This window comes from Salvelinus namaycush, chromosome 20, assembly GCF_016432855.1.
Source record: "Salvelinus namaycush isolate Seneca chromosome 20, SaNama_1.0, whole genome shotgun sequence".
NCBI classification, from domain to species: Eukaryota; Metazoa; Chordata; class Actinopteri; order Salmoniformes; family Salmonidae; genus Salvelinus; species Salvelinus namaycush.
In genome coordinates this window covers 17249537-17267061 of record NC_052326.1, presented here as the reverse complement: position 1 = coordinate 17267061, position 17525 = coordinate 17249537, and the positions used below count along the sequence as shown (strand labels likewise).

General features: G+C 42.9%; 1 protein-coding gene across 1 annotated transcript in view; it reads left to right on the top strand.

Annotated features, from left to right (window-relative positions):
• LOC120065707 (chemokine-like protein TAFA-1) overlaps positions 1–17525 on the top strand; it is a 271320-nt gene that overhangs the window by 215456 nt on the left and 38339 nt on the right. The gene's annotated exons all lie outside the window — the stretch shown is intronic.

Genomic DNA, 17525 nt, shown 5'->3' with positions numbered 1-17525 from the left:
TGTGAATACTAGCCAAACAGCACAAAATAATCCGGATATATTTCTGACACTCACATCATCTAATCAAATAACTAATCATATACTTTACTAAAAAATACAGGTTGGACAGCAAATGAAAGATACACTAGTTCTTAATGCAACCGCTGTGTTAGATTTTTAAAAATAACCTTATTACGACATACAGCTTACGTTATAGCGAGACAGCGCCCGAAATCTGGGCGGAATATAGTCTAAACATTTTCGACAGAAATACGAAATAATATCATAAATGGTTCCTACTATTTGATGAGCTTCCATCAGAATCTTGTACAAGGTGTCCTTTTTCCAGAATAATCGTTGTTTGGTTGTAGAATGTCGTCTTCATCTGTCGATTTAGCTAACAAAATGGCCATGCGGCACGAAAGTGTCCAACTCACAATAACGCATAACAAAGGAAATACCGAAAATCGCAATATACTGATATAAACTGATATAACTCGGTTTAAAATAACTACCTTATGATGTTTTTAACACATATATCAAATAAAATCAGAGCCGGATATATCTAACTTCTAAAACGAAAGCTTTTCTGAACGCAATGCAGAGGTCCCTCTTGCGTCAGGCCAAACGGTGAAAAGACCAGACCCTCCGTTCCAAGTCGTCTTGTTCGGCCTCAGATCTAGCTAGACACCCCATTCCAACTCTCACTGCCTACTGACATCTAGTGGAAGGCGTATGCAGTGCATGTAGACCCATAGATTCCATGCAAATTAATAAACTGACCCTGGAACAGAGCCCTCGATTTCAGATTTCTCACTTCCTGACAGGAAGTTTGCTGCAAAATGAGTTCTGTTTTACTCACAGATATAATTCAAACGGTTTTAGAAACTAGAGAGTGTTTTCTATCCAATAGTAATAATAATATGCATATTGTACAAGCAAGAATTGAGTACGAGGCAGTTTAATTTGGGAACGATTTTTTACAAAGTGAAAACAGCGCCCCCCCTATTGAGAAAAGGTTTTAATTAACCTCTACGTGATTGGTGTCCCTCTACCGGGACGGTTGAGCTAACGTGCGCTAATGTGATTAGCGTGACATTGTAAGTAACAAAAAAAAATCCCTGGACATACACATGTCTTATATGGGCAGAAAGCTTAAATTCTTGTTAATCTAAATGCACTGTCCAATTTACAGAAGCTATTAAGGTGAAAAAAAAACATGCTGTTGTTTGAGGAGAGTGCACAACAACAAAACACTTTTATCACGGCAACTGGTTTGATACATTCACCAAGGTAAATAATGTACTTACATTCAGTAATCTTGCTCTGATTTGTCATCCTGAGGGTCCAAGAGATAAAATGTATTATAGTTTTATTTGATAAAATCCATTTTTATATCCAAATGTAGGACCTGGGTTCTACAGTTTGAACCCATGCCGTGTCTGGCTCCACACCCACCCCGCCCGGCCATCTAGATGTGTGAAAGTTAGTGTATAAGCTAATGATCCATCATGTATGACATTCCTGGGAGTGTGTAAACTTACATTTTTTTATTACCATATCATTTTTTGTATGTTCTCTATAGTTATGTACTTGAAAATTTATGAATTAACCAATTCGGCACATTTGGGCAGACTTGATACAAAATATTGTCCAGTATGGAAATGCTTCACAGGATCAATACTTCTGCCATCTAGTCTCCAAAATCTAATTTGCAATAATACATTATGTATTTTCTCTTGCATGTTTTTTGGTTTGTATTATCTTTCACCAGATCAAATGTGTTATATTCTCCTACATTAAATTAACATTTAAACAAACTTCGAAGTGTTGCCTTTGAAATTGTATCAATAAGATGCATATCCTTGCTTCAGGTCCAGAGCTACAGGCAGTTCGATTTGGGTATGTCATTTTAGGTGAAAATTGAAAAAAGGGTCTGATTATTAAGAGGTTTATGGTAGAGTCTCCAGATGGAAACAACTCCTCAGTAAAGGCATATGACAGCCGGCTTGGAGTTTGCTTAAAGGCACTTAAAGGACTCTCAGACCATGAGAAAAAAGATTTGCTGGTCTGATGAAACCAAGATTGAACTCTTTGGCCTGAATGCCAGGTGTCACATCTGGAGGAAACCTGGCACCATCCCTATGGTGAAGCATGGTGGTGACAGCATCATACTTTGTGTATGTTTTTCAGAAGCAGGGACTGGGAGAATACAGAAAGATCCTTGATAAAACCTGCTCCAGAGCGCTCAGGACCTAAAACTGGGTCGATGGTCCACGTTCCAATAGGACAATGACTCTAAAGCACACAGCCAAGACAATGCAGGAGTGGCTTCAAGACAAGTCTCTGAATGTCCTTGAGTGTCCCAGCCAGAGCACGGACTTGAACCCAATTGAATATCTCTGGAGAGACCTGAAAATAGCTGTGCAGCGACGCTCCTCATCCAACCTGACAGAGCTTGAGAGGCTCTGCAGAGAAGAATGGGAGAAACTCCCCAAATACAGGTGTGCCAAGCTTGTAGCGTCATATCCAAGAAGATTTGAGGCTGTAATTGCTGCCAAAGGAGCTTCAACAAAGTACTGAGTAAAGGTTCTATGAGTACTCAATTTGGTCCCATGATGACATAATCCTCCTGTGGGAGGGGGGTGGGGGAAGAGAGAGAGAGATAAATAAAATATACAGACCACAAATTCCAATAGGCTATACTTAAACTCTTTAACATCATCCTCAGCTCTGGCATATTCCCACAATATTTGGAACCAAGGACTGATCACCCCAATCCACAAAAGTGGAGACAAATTTGACCCCAATAACTACCGTGGGATATGCGTTAACAGCAACCTTGGAAAAATCCTCTGCATTATCATTTAAAGCAGACTCTTATTTCCTCAGCGGAAACAAACAGACCACGTATTCATCCTGCATACACTAACTGACAAACAAACAAACCAAAACAATGGCAAAGTCTTCTCATGCTTTGTTGATTTAAAAAAATGTGGCACCAGGGCCTGCTATACAAATTGATGGAAAGTGGTGTTGGGGGAAAAACATACGACATTATAAAATCCATTTACAAACAACAAGTGTGCAGTTAAAATTGGAATAAAACACACACATTTCTTACCATAGGGCCGTTGGTGAGACAGGGATGCAGCTTAAGCCCCCCCCCCCCCCCCCCCCCTCAACATACACCAAAAAAAGTTTGGGGTCACTTTTAAAATAACATCAAATTGATAAAATGATAAACTTGGATTAGCTAACACAACGTGCCATTGGAACACAGGAGTGATGGTTGCTGATAATGGGCCTCTGTACGCCTATGTAGATATTCCATTAAAAATCAGACGTTTCCAGCTACAATAGTTATTTACAACATTAATAAAAGGAAATAATATTGACTGAATGTTTATAAGGCAAGAAAACTGGATGATCAAAACATTTGATTACATCAAATAAGCCTGAATAGGTTAATCTACTTCCAAATTATGCAGAAAGTGTACTGTTGTAATTAAACATAGTTATACCCAGGAGTGAAACTAGATTTAATTTCTGACCGGTACGGAACACCCAAGCACGCACAACACTTTTTTTTATAGCCTAGATGTAATCACAGAATTACATATGGAATCTCTATCTCATTTTATATGATCTCTGTGGGCCTAGTAGCCTAGGCCTAGTAAAGATTTGTCATATCACCTTTAAGATGTATTAGCTTGTCAAGTGGTATGAACACAACCTGTTTTCAACCTGTCAACCATTCACTTCAAAAAGTCCCCCTGGGTGGGGTGCAAGGTTTGTATTTGATTCAAATAATCAAAGCTTGACGATGAGATGGGGGGGGGGGGGGGAGTTTGGGAAATCACCACTGTAGGCTACCCGCACACATTTTACCACTCACAGGATAATTCCAGCATCCAAACAGTGCACTGTGCACCCTCTCAATTTCATGAATGGAAAGAGACATCTGTTCCAAAACACCTAAACGTGTATTGTTATGACATGATGCCATTTTCATTAGACCTGCAATTGCAGCCTAAATTGATTCATCCACTGCTGTCCACGCGTCTTGGTCTCGGCCACTTATCTCCGCCTTAGTAAAATGTAAGTGTTGTTGTCAAACAACAATGCAATTAGGATCATATACCACCCGGTTTCAAGTCAATTCACAAATTTTTCATGCGGCTGTCATGTGGCCATGTAATAATGGTGTAATAGCCTATAGTTTTCTTATAACTTTGTATTAATTATTGTGATATGTTCATGTTTTACTGGTACAGCATACCCCCACTATTTATTTTGCTGGGACGCCGTACCGGACCGGCTTACTTTCACCCAAGAAGGCTACTTACTTTCAATCTAAAGTCAGCAAGCCACAGTTGCTGATCTATGAACAAGTAAAATACTGGCTGGGAATCGCAGTCCATACTTCACACCTGGATGGTCTTGTAGCAGGTTTTTGGCCTGCCCAAAAGCTGCTTGCTGCTTGGACACAGTGCGGGAGTAGTCCTGGTAGACAGAGAAGCTCTGTCCTTGAAAGCTCAGAGTGGTATTTGATTCGTCTGAGAATCTTCATCTTTTTATTGAGAAAGTGCACTCGAAGAATGATGTCACGGGGTTTCACACCGTCTCAAGGCTTTGGGCGCAGTGACCGGTGGGCAAGATTGATCAGGGCTTCTCATCCATGGCGAGAACATTCTTTAGCAGGAGACGAAATCTGTGGCTCGAGGCATTTCCGCTGACTCTGGGATCGATACCAGTCTGAGGTTATTGCGGCAAGAAAATACCTCTAAGCTCACAAAGCTATCCTACACCTTTTTCAGATCCGTAGTCAGGCTTTTCACGCCGGCCTCCAGAGAGATAGTCAGGCTTTTCACGCCGGCCTCCAGAGAGATAGTCAGGCTTTTCACGCCGGCCTCCAGAGAGATAGTCAGGCTTTTCACGCCGGCCTCCAGAGAGATAGTCAGGCTTTTCACGCCGGCCTCCAGAGAGATAGTCAGGCTTTTCACGCCGGCCTCCAGAGAGATAGTCAGGCTTTTCACGCCGGCCTCCAGAGAGATAGTCAGGCTTTTCACGCCGGCCTCCAGAGAGATAGTCAGGCTTTTCACGCCGGCCTCCAGAGAGATAGTCAAGTCGGAGGCACTGGTAGCGGAAGTCTCCAGCGCTGAAATCGTTGTGTTGTGCAACTCTATTGTTGTTTTGAGTGATGTGATAACAGGCACTGTCTCATTTCGCAGATTAGTTAAATCTGCTTGGATGCTTCAGAAATACCTTGGATTTGGGCTTCAATCGTAGCAACTACCTCCATTTCATTTAATCTCCGAGTGTAGTAATTTGATGGCCTCGAGAATGTTCATTTCAGCGCCCCCCCCCAGGCAGAGCTGCGTCTCCGTGCACAGCGTTGGTCTCTAGGCCAATGTTGTGCCCGGTTCAGGAGAGGTGATGAAACTGGGTCTTTTAGGCCAGGTTTTCTCAGTCCTGTTTTTGGCCTTTTGTATCGTCGACATGCTGACATTTGAAAGTAATGTAGTCTTCGGTACTTCAGAAAAGGATCAGAAAAGGATCCTCAAAATAATATTTTAAAATAAATACGGTTTTAATGCAAAATTCATGTACATTTTAAGAAACTGTGAGAGCAAACGGAAAACACACCAGTTGCACATTCCCCATACCAACCTTTTCTTGCAACATAATACATGGCACCCCTGGCTTGCAGGGAGAGCAAGGCCAGGCACTAAATAATCCATCTGACTCTATTGCTCTGCATTGTCACCTTGAAACTGGCTGCTTAAGACATTGATTTTCTCCCCTTTTCATGTTACCCAGACTGATCATCATTTGAACGTCTCTGGCTGAGAGAAGGATCAATGTCGTGCCTTACAATTGTCATTTAGCAAAGACTTATACAATGGGATCTCGTAAGCCAATAATTATTTGAAAAAGCAGCTTCCAGGAAAGTACTGTTGAAAAAAAATCAAGAAACAACATTCAACGTAAGTAGAGAAAACAGCCTTGATCTCTGCATTGGTCATTTAACATGACCAATGTGCGTTAATTAATAAACTGTGCTTTCTTAAAAGGAAAGTGTTGAATAGATATTGTAGTGTGGGTGTATAGTGTGGGAGCCACACAGCACAGTGGCCTTCAGTGTTATGAAACGCGACAGTCAGTCTTGCCAGACCAGACCACCTTAGCACAAATGGTTTACAAGCGTAACTGTCCCAACCAATTACACACAATGCATGACAAAGCAGAGTCCCTTTTCACAACTGTGTTACTGCGATGGCCTTGGTGCCCTAGGGGGTGTTTGTGCGGAGAAGGGAGGAGAGAGCACAGAATAGCAGCGCTGAATTAACAGACAGACAGACAGACAGACACTGGGATATAGCCAGCTGCATTTAATGCTTTAAGAAAACATTCAAACATGGAAATGTGTGGCAGGCAGAGGGGGAGCTGATTAACTTTCATTGCAAATGAGGCCCTGTTATGCAAAATCATTCCAGTCCCTGATGTTCTGGTTTAATAGAAAGTGGCTAGATTATTCACGCTGCAGAGTGAGTGAGCCTTTTTCCATATGTAACACTGGGATTTTTTGCACTTATAATTGGAAGCGGATAAGTGGCTTGTGATGCATAATGCATATTAGCTAATGTATTGTATGTAATCTGGGCACATTGAACTGACTGGAACAGGTCATTTAGAGAGGAGACAGACTGACCGCTGCATGGTGGAAGAGCCAGCTCTGAATGTTGCCACCTCACACCTCAACACGTCATGTCTTTTCATCAACACATTCATATGATATATGACTCACCTATACAGGAAGGTGGTTTTGGATTAACCCATGTACAGCAATGTGTCTGAGTGGCAGTGATGCAGTGTTTCAATTAATTATTATTAAGTAACAGTTTCCACAGAATTTTTCAGTCCAAGTGTTACCTGAAAAAAAAATGTAGCCCAAACTTTGCTCCAACAAGGCAAAAATTGTCAACTTAAAATGATGTGTTTCCTCAACTTGTCTCATATGTTCATTCAACTAGATACTAGTAACACACACACTGCTTTTAACCTATAATATCTCCAACTTACATATTTGACACACATACATGATTACATTGTGCATGTTTGTTTTAAGTTCACAGAATTTTTGCATGGGTTTTCTCAAGTTGGAGCCAAGTTTGGGCCAACCATTTTTGTTGCTGTTCAGGTAACACTTCAGGACCAAAAGTTGAGTAAAGCAAAAAATAGGCCGTGGAACCAGTTACTTAATAATAATTAGTTTAAATAATTTTAAAAAATTAAGTTCAGACATTATGCTTTTATCCCCTATGTTTTAGTTACTGCATTTACATACTGCAATCCAGGTTCAGTGTATTTCTCTTTATCAAAACAGCAGTGCAATAGGGTCATTCGACCAATTTGGTGCCTTTAGAGAAGTGTAACGTGGTCAATGTTGGGGGATTTAACCTAATTGTTACATTCTGTCATAAAGAGAACACGAACAACTTAATAAAAATCATGTTTTCCCATCTCGAAATTACTATAGTAAGTGACTATTAAGTGCCAAAATAAAGTAATCATCTTAAATCAACCATAAATCCCTTTATGACAGGGCGAAAGGATGCTTGATGTGTGCAACAGGGAGGGGCAATTGAATGCACGCTTCACAAAGAAATTGAAATTGTTAAAACATTTCTAGCCTGTCTATCTACAGTATGGGTAACAGAGTTGATATGTTACGCTCGACCCGCTCCGTTTTCCACCACAAAACACCAGAAAATTGCCAAAAAGAGTGTAACCACTTCACCTGCTTTTTTACTATGATTTGAATATTAGACGGTCAATGTTTCTTTTGACATTTTTTTTTTAAATAAATATTTTCACCATATTAAAACAAGAGTTTAGTTCATATAACAGTGTTGACCTTAAAATGATGGACCAACATAAATGAATCACTAATGACATAATCTTTAGAAATTACTTTGTCAAAGCAACAGAATGACTAGGGCTTTACAATAATGTTGAGAACTTGGAGACATTTTTGAGTTAAGTGGGTTAAAATCTTCCTAGTCACAGAGGGTACACGGAGGGACAAAATGCTGAACGTGTTTGCACATCAGATTTTTTTTATTCTCCATGTGGTCTAACTTAAAGGATACTTCATTTAATTTAACAGGCTTTTAAAATATAAATATTTCTTCTTAAAATATCAAAGGGACGCAAAAGGCACTCTTTTCATGGAACGACCCAAAACTATACTGAACAAAAATATTGTCACGTCTGCTCCTGCTCCTCCCCTCCGGCGTATGACGTCGCCAGGGTACTAACCACCGGTCCTGAGATTCATCATTACGCACACCTGGCACTCATCATAACACGCACCTGTGAATCATTGATTCACACCTGGACTTCATCACCTTCATCATTTCCTCCCCTTTATATGTCACTCTCCCATGTTCACTCACCAATTGGTATTGTTCTTGTGTATCGGCGGTCTGCCTTATGTTAGTGGTGTGTTCTTGGTTTTGTTGTTTTATTAAAACGTTTCACCTGCTTCAGACTCACCGCCCCATCATTACAGAATACCAACTCAAAATATGGAAGCAGCAGGACAACCGGACATCTCCCAGACGATCGATGAACAAGGTTACCTTTTTCGTCAACACCATGATCAGCTGGCTCAACTGGGGACGGCCATGGAAGATGTTCTCCGCAGTCTACAATGTCTCAACAGCGGAGGATATTTTAGAGCCCATCTACCTAACGAGTCAGCACACCAGCCCATCCAGCAACCCGCTCAGGTCAGCGATGGATGTCTATCCCTCCCGGAGAAATATGACCTGACACCATCCAAATGCCGTGGCTTCCTCCTTCAGTGCTCCCTCTATTTCACACATCAGATGGGAGCCCCCACCTACGAGAGGTCTAAGGTTGCCACGGTTATTTCTCTGCTGACTGAGCGGGCATTGGAATGGGCTACAGCCATCTGGGAGAGGTGAGGAGGAGCTTGAGTCTTATGAGGGGTTCATGGCTCTGTTTAAAGTTATTTTCGATCATCCCACGGAGGGCAGAGAGGGTGGTGAGCGTCTGCTTCAGCTCCAGCAGGGGAATGAAAGCTGCTGAGAATGTGCTTACCTTTCGGACAGTATCAGCTTCCAGTGGATGGAATGAACCTGCGCTCAGCACGTTATTTAGAAGAGGTCTGCGGGAGGAGGTCCAGACGGAACTGGCCTGCCGAGATGACAACCTCCCCCTGGACGCACTCATTGCGATGGCCATCCATCTGGAAAACCTCCTGCGGGAGCGTCGGCATCTTCATCGCTTCTCTCCCTCCTTCGGCGAGTGTTCGGGATCAGAGCCTGAACCCAAGGAGGTAGGGGTCACATGCCTTCCTGCGGTGGAACGACGCAGACGGATACAGCTGGGGCTCTGTCTGTACTGTGGCCAGGGAGGGCACATGCGCCAGCTGTGTCTTTACTTCAGAATCCGGGATCCACTGCAGCAGAAGGACGGTCACGGGATGTTACATCCCCTGGACCAGGAGTATACCAGGAGTATTCCATCTACTGCTTTTCCTGTTAGACTCTTTGTAGTACCCATCACTCTGGCTGACTGTCCCAAATGCCCTGTGTCTACAGCTTTAGTGGATTCCGCCGCCGCAGAGAACTTTATGGATCAGACCCTTGCCGCCACTTTCAATATTACTACATACCCGCTCTCCTCTCCTTTTCCTGTTCAAGGTCTCTTCTGTCAGCCTCTAGGATCCGGAACCATCACACACATCACCCAACCACTCACACTCACCGTGGAGCCCAATCACCAGGAAAACATCCCCGTCATCACTAGTGCACCAGTTCACAAGATCATCCTTGGCCTACCTTGGCTTCAGCGCCATAATCCTACCATCTCACGGTCGAGGGTGAGAATCACCGTCTGGTCACCTGATTGCCGGAGGACTTGCTTCCCTGTTCCCTGTGGGTTCACGTTGGTTGAGTGTCCTGTGGTTTCCCTCCAGCTCAACATCCCGGAGGAATACCAGGATGTAAGGGAGGTATTCTCCAAGACCAGCGCTACCCGTGTCCCTCCTCATCGCCCCTGGGACTGTGCCATTGACCTGTTTTCCAGGTGCTACACCTCTGCGCAGACGCATCTACCAGTTGGTGTTGGATTCCGGTGGAGTAAATACTGGACACAGACATCATCCGTGATTTCCACCTTCGCCGACCGACCCGCTCCTTGTCCTCAGGGTCATCCCCTGGTCGGCGTCGTCCTGCAGCTGGAGCCGCACGTCAGAGGGGGTTATTGTCTTGTCTGCTCCTCCCTTGTGGCGTACGACATCGACAGAGTACTAACCACCGATCCTGGGATTCTTCCTTACACACACCTGGCACTCATCATTTCACGCACCTGTTAATCATTATGATTCACACCTGGACTCCATTACCTTCATCTCCTCCCCTTTATGTCACTCTCCCATGTTCACTCACCAGTTGGTATTGATCTTGTGTATCAGCGTTCTGCCTTATGTTAGTGTTGTGTTCTTGGGTTTGTTGTTTTATTAAATCATTGCACCTGCTTCTGACTCACCGCCTCATTACAAAAATAATCGCAACATGTGAAGTGTTGGTCCCATGTTTCATGAGCTGAAATAGAAGATCCCAGAAATTTTCCATACGTACAAAAAGCTTATTTCTCTAAAATGTTGTTGACAAATTTGTTTACATCCCTGTTAGTGAGCATTTCTCTTTTGGTAGTACGTCGAACCGGCCTCACAACCGCAGACCACGTGTAACCGCTCCAGCCCAGGACCTCTACATCCAGCTTCTTCACCTGTGGGATCGTCTGAGACCAGCAACCCAGACAGCTGATGAAACTGTGGGTGTGCAAATCCAAACAATTTCTGCACAAACTGTCAGAAACCGTCTCAGGGAAGCTCATCTGCGAGCTTGTCGTCTTCAACTGGGTCTTGCCTGCAGTTCGGCGTCGCAACCGACTTCTGTGGGAAAATGCTCACCTTCGATGGTCGCTGGTACGCTGGAGAAGTGTGTTCTTCACGGATGAATCCCGTTTTCAACTGTACAAGGCAGATGGAAAACAGCATGCATGGCGTTGTGTGGGTGAGTGGTTTGCTGATGTCAACGTTGCGAACAGAGTGCCTCATGGTACTGTAGCAGTGGGGTTATGGTATGGGCAGCCATACGCTATGGACAATGAACACAATATAATTTTATCGATGGCAATTTGAATAGACAAAGATATCGTGACGAGATCCTGAGGCCCAATGTCGTGCCGTTCATCCACTGCCACCACTTCATATTTCAGCAAGATTATGCACAGCTCCATGTCGCAAGGATCTGTACACAATTCCTGGAAGCTGAAAATGTCCCAGTTCTTTCAGGGCCTGCATACTCACCAGACATGTCACCGATTGATCATGTTTGGGTTGCTCTGGATCGACGTGTAAGACAGCGTGTTCCAGTTCCTGACAATATCCAGCAACGTCCTACTGCCATTGAAGAGGAGTGGGACAACATTCCACAGGGCAAAATCAACAGCTGATCAACTCTATGAGGAGATATGTCATGCTGCATGAGGCAAATGGTGGTCACACCAGATACTGTCTGGTTTTCTGACCCCACACCCCTACCTTTTTATAAGGTATGTGTCCAACAGATGCATATCTGTATTCTCAATCATGTGAAATTCATAGATTAGGGCCTAATGAATTGATTTAAATTGACTGATTTCTTGATATAAACTGTAACTCAGTAAAATCTTTGAAACTGTTGCATGTTGCGTTTATATTTCTGTTGTTTTGTGTATATCTCTCATCTTCTGATCAGCTCATTGTTCCTGGCTCAACCAACCATTTTTCTTCAAAGGAATACCATTTCAGCAAGGCTGTCCTGTGATTGCTTTAAAAAAGTTATTTTATGATTTTGAATGGACAATTCAGCTGCTAGTTTCAGCTGCCTGTTCTCATTTAAAGTGCTCAGTGACATGCATCATACGGACATTCACCGAGGTCAGACTTTGGCCAATGTGTTTGTGCATCACACAGACACACACACACTCATTTACTGCGAAGGAAATGGGACATTCGGGATATTTAAGAGAAAGGACAAGATCTTTCTCTTCCTCTTTCATTTTAGGAACAGACTTTTAAGTCTCTCAGCTCAACATGAGAAAATACCTGCCACTTCTTTGACATGATATCCAACAAAGTAATGTGTGTAAATACTAGGTTACATCATGCATATATTTATCATAGTAATTTACTTTCTCATATTCTTCTTTAGAGAAAGTTCTGATATCTTTTATTTTTCAGGTGCCTTATTTATTAATCATGTGTATCGCAGATCTGCATGGAAATGATGTGTGGGATCATTAATATGGACGTTTGCTTATGAGTGTGTGTAAATTTACGCACAGCCATGACCATGCATACGCGCAGTGCCAAGTGTTGAAATAACGGAACTGCTTGTCAAGCGTAGAATGAGGAAAATATATGTTGAAAATGTGTGCAATTGTGAGAGAAATAATTCAATTATTTTTAGATGTCATTGTACTTCCATTGTGAATTCATGCAATACATATTGATAGGCTGTATAGAATAATTTTACCACATCAGTGAATTTGTTATGAATAATCAATATAAAGTACAGTCATTTGTTAAATTAGAGGTACGTCATCATCAGCAAAACATTAACACGTCATTTCCATACACCATAGCACAACAGGTTGAAGTCGAGAGGGATTTCTTTGCCATGACGCCATCAAAGGGTTCCCAAATATTAACGGAGCAATAGACGGCACACACATCGCCATAAAGCCCCATCCCAAAACGAGTTCAAATGTGAACAGAAAAGGCTTCCACTCTTAATGTGCAGGTGATAGGTTATATGATGCGCAAAAGACACTGTTGAATGTGGTGGCAAGGTGGCCAGGTGGAACGCACGACTTGTTCATTCTGCGGAACAGCAATGTTGGCCTATACGCCTACAGGAGGGAGCTGTTGAGGATGGATGGCTTATTGGTGAATGTTGTCTACTCATTTGAAGTATATTTGCCATTGTTAAAGCAACTTGAATTGTCTTAATGGTCCTCTCTTTGTAGCTATGTTTTTATTTTTACTGGTCAAGCCATAACTGAACGAGCCAAATAAAACATTTTGGTTATACTCAATCTCTGGCACTAGCACCTCTATTTCATTCTATTTCGTAGCATTTTTTGGTTGTGCAGCTGTATTTCATGGTACTGCTTTGTATATTCCCCACACGCTATAAACGGATGATTTTGACCATATATGGTTAATTAGGGGCATTTCGAAATGCAAATAGCCAATTCCGTGCATTAGCACTGAGGCTGAAAACAACTGGTATTTATCAGTGGTTATGTCCTAACGGTGTGTGTATGATGGACGTAGGAATGTTTGATAAGTCACACATTTTCTATGCCTATGAACATTCTAAATTCCGTTCGTAAGTAGTATTTTAGAATAGTTTTTAAGCAATATTAATAAATGAGGCCCCTGGCATAGTCGTATAGATGCTGCAAAATGTGTTTTCATACACTTGCTATTTGTTTTCTGTACAGTCGTGGCCAAAAGTTTTGAGAGTTTTGAATGACACAAATATTAATTTCCACAAAGTTTGCTGCTTCAGTGTCTTTAGATATTTTTCCCCGAGCCACTTAGTTATCACTTTTGCCTTATGGCAAGATGCTACATCATGCTGGAAAAGGCATTGTTCATCACCAAACTGTTCCTGGACGGTTGGGAGAAGTTGCTCTCGGAGGATGTGTTGGTACCATTCTTTTTTCATGGCTGTGTTCTTAGGCAAAATTGTGAGTGAGCCCACTCCCTTGGCTGAGAAGCAACCCCACACATGAATGGTCTCAGGATGCTTTACTGTTGGCATGACACATGACTGATGGTAGCGCTCACCTTGTCTTCTCCGGACAAGCTTTTTTCCAGATGCCCCAAACAATCGGAAAGGGGATTCATAAGAGAAAATGACTTTACCCCAGTCCTCAGCAGTCCAGTCCCTGTACCTTCCTGAACAAGCTCTGTACTGGTGGTGCCCCGATCCCGCAGCTGAATCAACTTTAGGAGATGGTCCTGGCACTTGCTGGACCTTCTTGGGCGCCCTGAAGCCTTCTTCACAACAATTGAACCGCTCTCCTAGAAGTTCTTGATGATCCGATAAATGGTTGATTTAGGTGCAATCTTACTGGCAGCAATATCCTTGCCTGTGAAGCCCTTTTTGTGCAAAGCAATGATGATGGCATGTGTTTCCTTGCAGGTAACCATGATTGACAGAGGAAGAACAATGATTCCAAGCACCACCCTCTTTTTGAAGCTTCCAGTCTGTTATTCAAACTCAATCAGCATGACAGAGTGATCTCCAGCCTTGTCCTCGTCAACACTCAGACCTGTGTTAACGAGAGAATCACTGACATGATGTCAGCTGGTCCTTTTGTGGCAGGGCTGAAATGCAGTGGAAATGTTTTTGGGGGATTCAGTTCATTTGCATGGCAAAGAGGTACTTTGCAATTAATTGCAATTCATCTGATCACTCTTCATAACATTCTGGAGTATATGCAAATTGCCATCATACAAACTGAGGCAGCAGACTTTGTGAAAATTAATATTTGTGTCATTCTCAAAACCTTTGGCCACGAATGTATACATAGAAGCTATTGGGGACATCAACAACCCGTATCAACTATCTCCCACCCCATTGGATCTTGGGAATAGGGCGTTTTGAAGCCAGCTCACTCCTGGACATTGAGCATTTTACACTTGAGCATTACAGACAAGAATTTCACTGTACCCTGTAATTACATCTGCAACCCTGTACATGTGACTATTAAACTCTCTAATCTCTAGCCTAATTTCTTAATCAGATTTGTCACAGTGCTCCCACTGGACCTAGGTAATTTCATGGTGCTGAACTGGTATTGATAGTGCGGTTAAATGAGGCACGCAGCAATCGTTAACGTTATTAACCATAAAGATGTGGGCATCTGATTCATATGGCCCAGGTGTGGTATTCTATATAGGTTATTAAGAATTGACCAGGACTGAGGCCATGCGACCCTCCTCCCACCTCCCATTCACTTCAGTAGAATGACTAGATATATCACTACTACCAGTTTACCAGTAGTGCACCATTACTACTACAACATACAAAAGTGATATTCTACTATGCTTTGTTAATAGTATTTTTACCTTTTTAACTCACAACTTACTAACCACTGTGGGGCACTCAATGCACATAGAAGAGGGTACCAATTATTTAACCAGGATGAAAGGCATTGTGTTGATTGAAGATAGAGACAGAGACATTCTCTCTCCATCTACCGGTTACCAGGACGATAGATGTGGGTCAGAGTGTGTCTCTGCGATGATGTTTAAAATTCAGTGGCTGTTTTTTCAGCTTTCGAGATAAGCTGTTCTAGCTGAGGGAAAACCACAATTGATTCATGTGAATCCACTGTAGCTGGGTCAGTGGTTTCTCTCTGCCAGTCTGTCTGTCTGTCTGAGCTCTGCTCCGGAGCAGGAGCACAGCAGAGATCCCCACTCTCAGCTCACAGACAGCAAGCAGCTTGTTAGCTTCAGGCACTGCTAGCTGGATGTCCACTTGTTTGTCTTCTCCAGTTACTGTAGGTAATGTTGCCCTGGGGGGGTGTGGATGGGGATATGGGCCGGAGATGGGTCACTGAGAAACAACCAGGGGTAAATTCACCAACATCAGAGCAGCAAAGGCATGCCATTGGTCAAAGTCAATTCAGCATAGATGACATAACATTATATCAACTGAATCGACACTGTACACAATACATTCATTTCTCAGGGCTTTCTCTGAAATAACGGAAAGACATTTCATGATGCAATTAAAAAAAACAAGCTGGCTGCCATCCAGAGTACTTCAATATATTTAGGGACGATTGGCATGAACGTATGTCAGTGTCCGCATCCTCAGGGTAGCCTTTCTTATTGAGCCATGTTGGCTAGCGTCAGCGTTGTGAACACAGTGCTGTAGCAGGGCCGTCTAAGTCTGGATGGGGATCACGTCCTACCAGATGACTCACTCACATGGCTCGGGGCACTTTGGATTCTTTTTAGTGTGAACCTTTGTGTCGAGCCAAGATGTAGCCGATTCCTTATGCTTTTACAGGCATAATGCCATGCCCTTCCTCCCAAACATGCACACCCACTCACTCACACACACACACACACACACACACACACACACACACACACACACACACACACACACACACACACACAGACACACACACACACACACACACACACACACACACACACACACACACACACACACACACACACACACACACAGACACAGACACAGACACACACACACACACACACACACACACACAAACATAGAGTGCCTTCAGAAAGTAATCATACCCCTTAATTAACTTATTACACATTTTGTTGATACAGCATGAATTCAAAACTGATTAAATATTTCTTTTTTCTCACCCATATACACACAATATCCTCATAATGACAGAGTGAAAACATGTTTTTTGAAATTTTGCAAATGTATTGAAAATGAAATACTGAAAAATCAAATCAAACTTTATTTGCCACAAGCGCTGAATACAACAAGTGTAGACTTTACTGTGAAATGCTTACTTACAAGCCCTTAACCAAGAGTGCAGTTCAAGAAGAAGAAAATATTTACCAAGTAGGCTAAAATAAAAAGTAATAATAAAAAGTAACACAATAAGAACAACAATAACGAGGCTATATACAGGGGGCACCGGTACCGAGTCAGTGTGCAGGGGTACAGGCTAGTTGAGGTAATCTGTACATGTAGGTGGGGGCGAAGTGACTATGCATAGGTAACAAACAAACAGCGAGTAGCAGCAGTGTACAAAAGGGAGGGGGGGTGAATGTAAATTGTCCGGTGGTGATTTTTATGAATTGTTCAGCAGTCTAATGGCTTGGGGGTAGAAGCTGTTGAGGAGCCTTTTGGTCCTAGACTTGGCGCTCCGGTACCGCTTGCCGTGCGGTAGCAAAGAAAACAGTCTGTAACTTGGGTGACTGGAGTCTCTGACAATTTTATGGGCTTTCCTCTGCTGTAGAACCTTTTGAGGATCTGGGGAACCATGCCAAATCTTTTCAGTCTCCTGCGGGGGAAAAGGTTTTTTTGTGCCCTCTTCACGACTGTCTTGGTATATTTGGACCATGATAGTTCATTGGTGATGTGGACACCAAGGAACTTGAAACTCTCGACCTGCTCCACTACAGCCCCGTCGAAGTTAATGGGGGCCTGTTTGGCCCGCCTTTTCCTGTAGTCCATGATCAGCTCCTTTGTCTTGCTCACATTGAGATAGAGGTTGTTGTCCTGGCACCACACTGCCAGTTCTCTGACCTCCTCCCTATAGGCCTTCTCATCGTTGTCGGTGATCAGGCCTACCACTGTTGTGTCGTCAGTAAACTTAATGATGGTGTTGGAGTCGTGTTTGGCCACGCAGTCGTGGGTGAACAGGGAATACAGGAGTACACA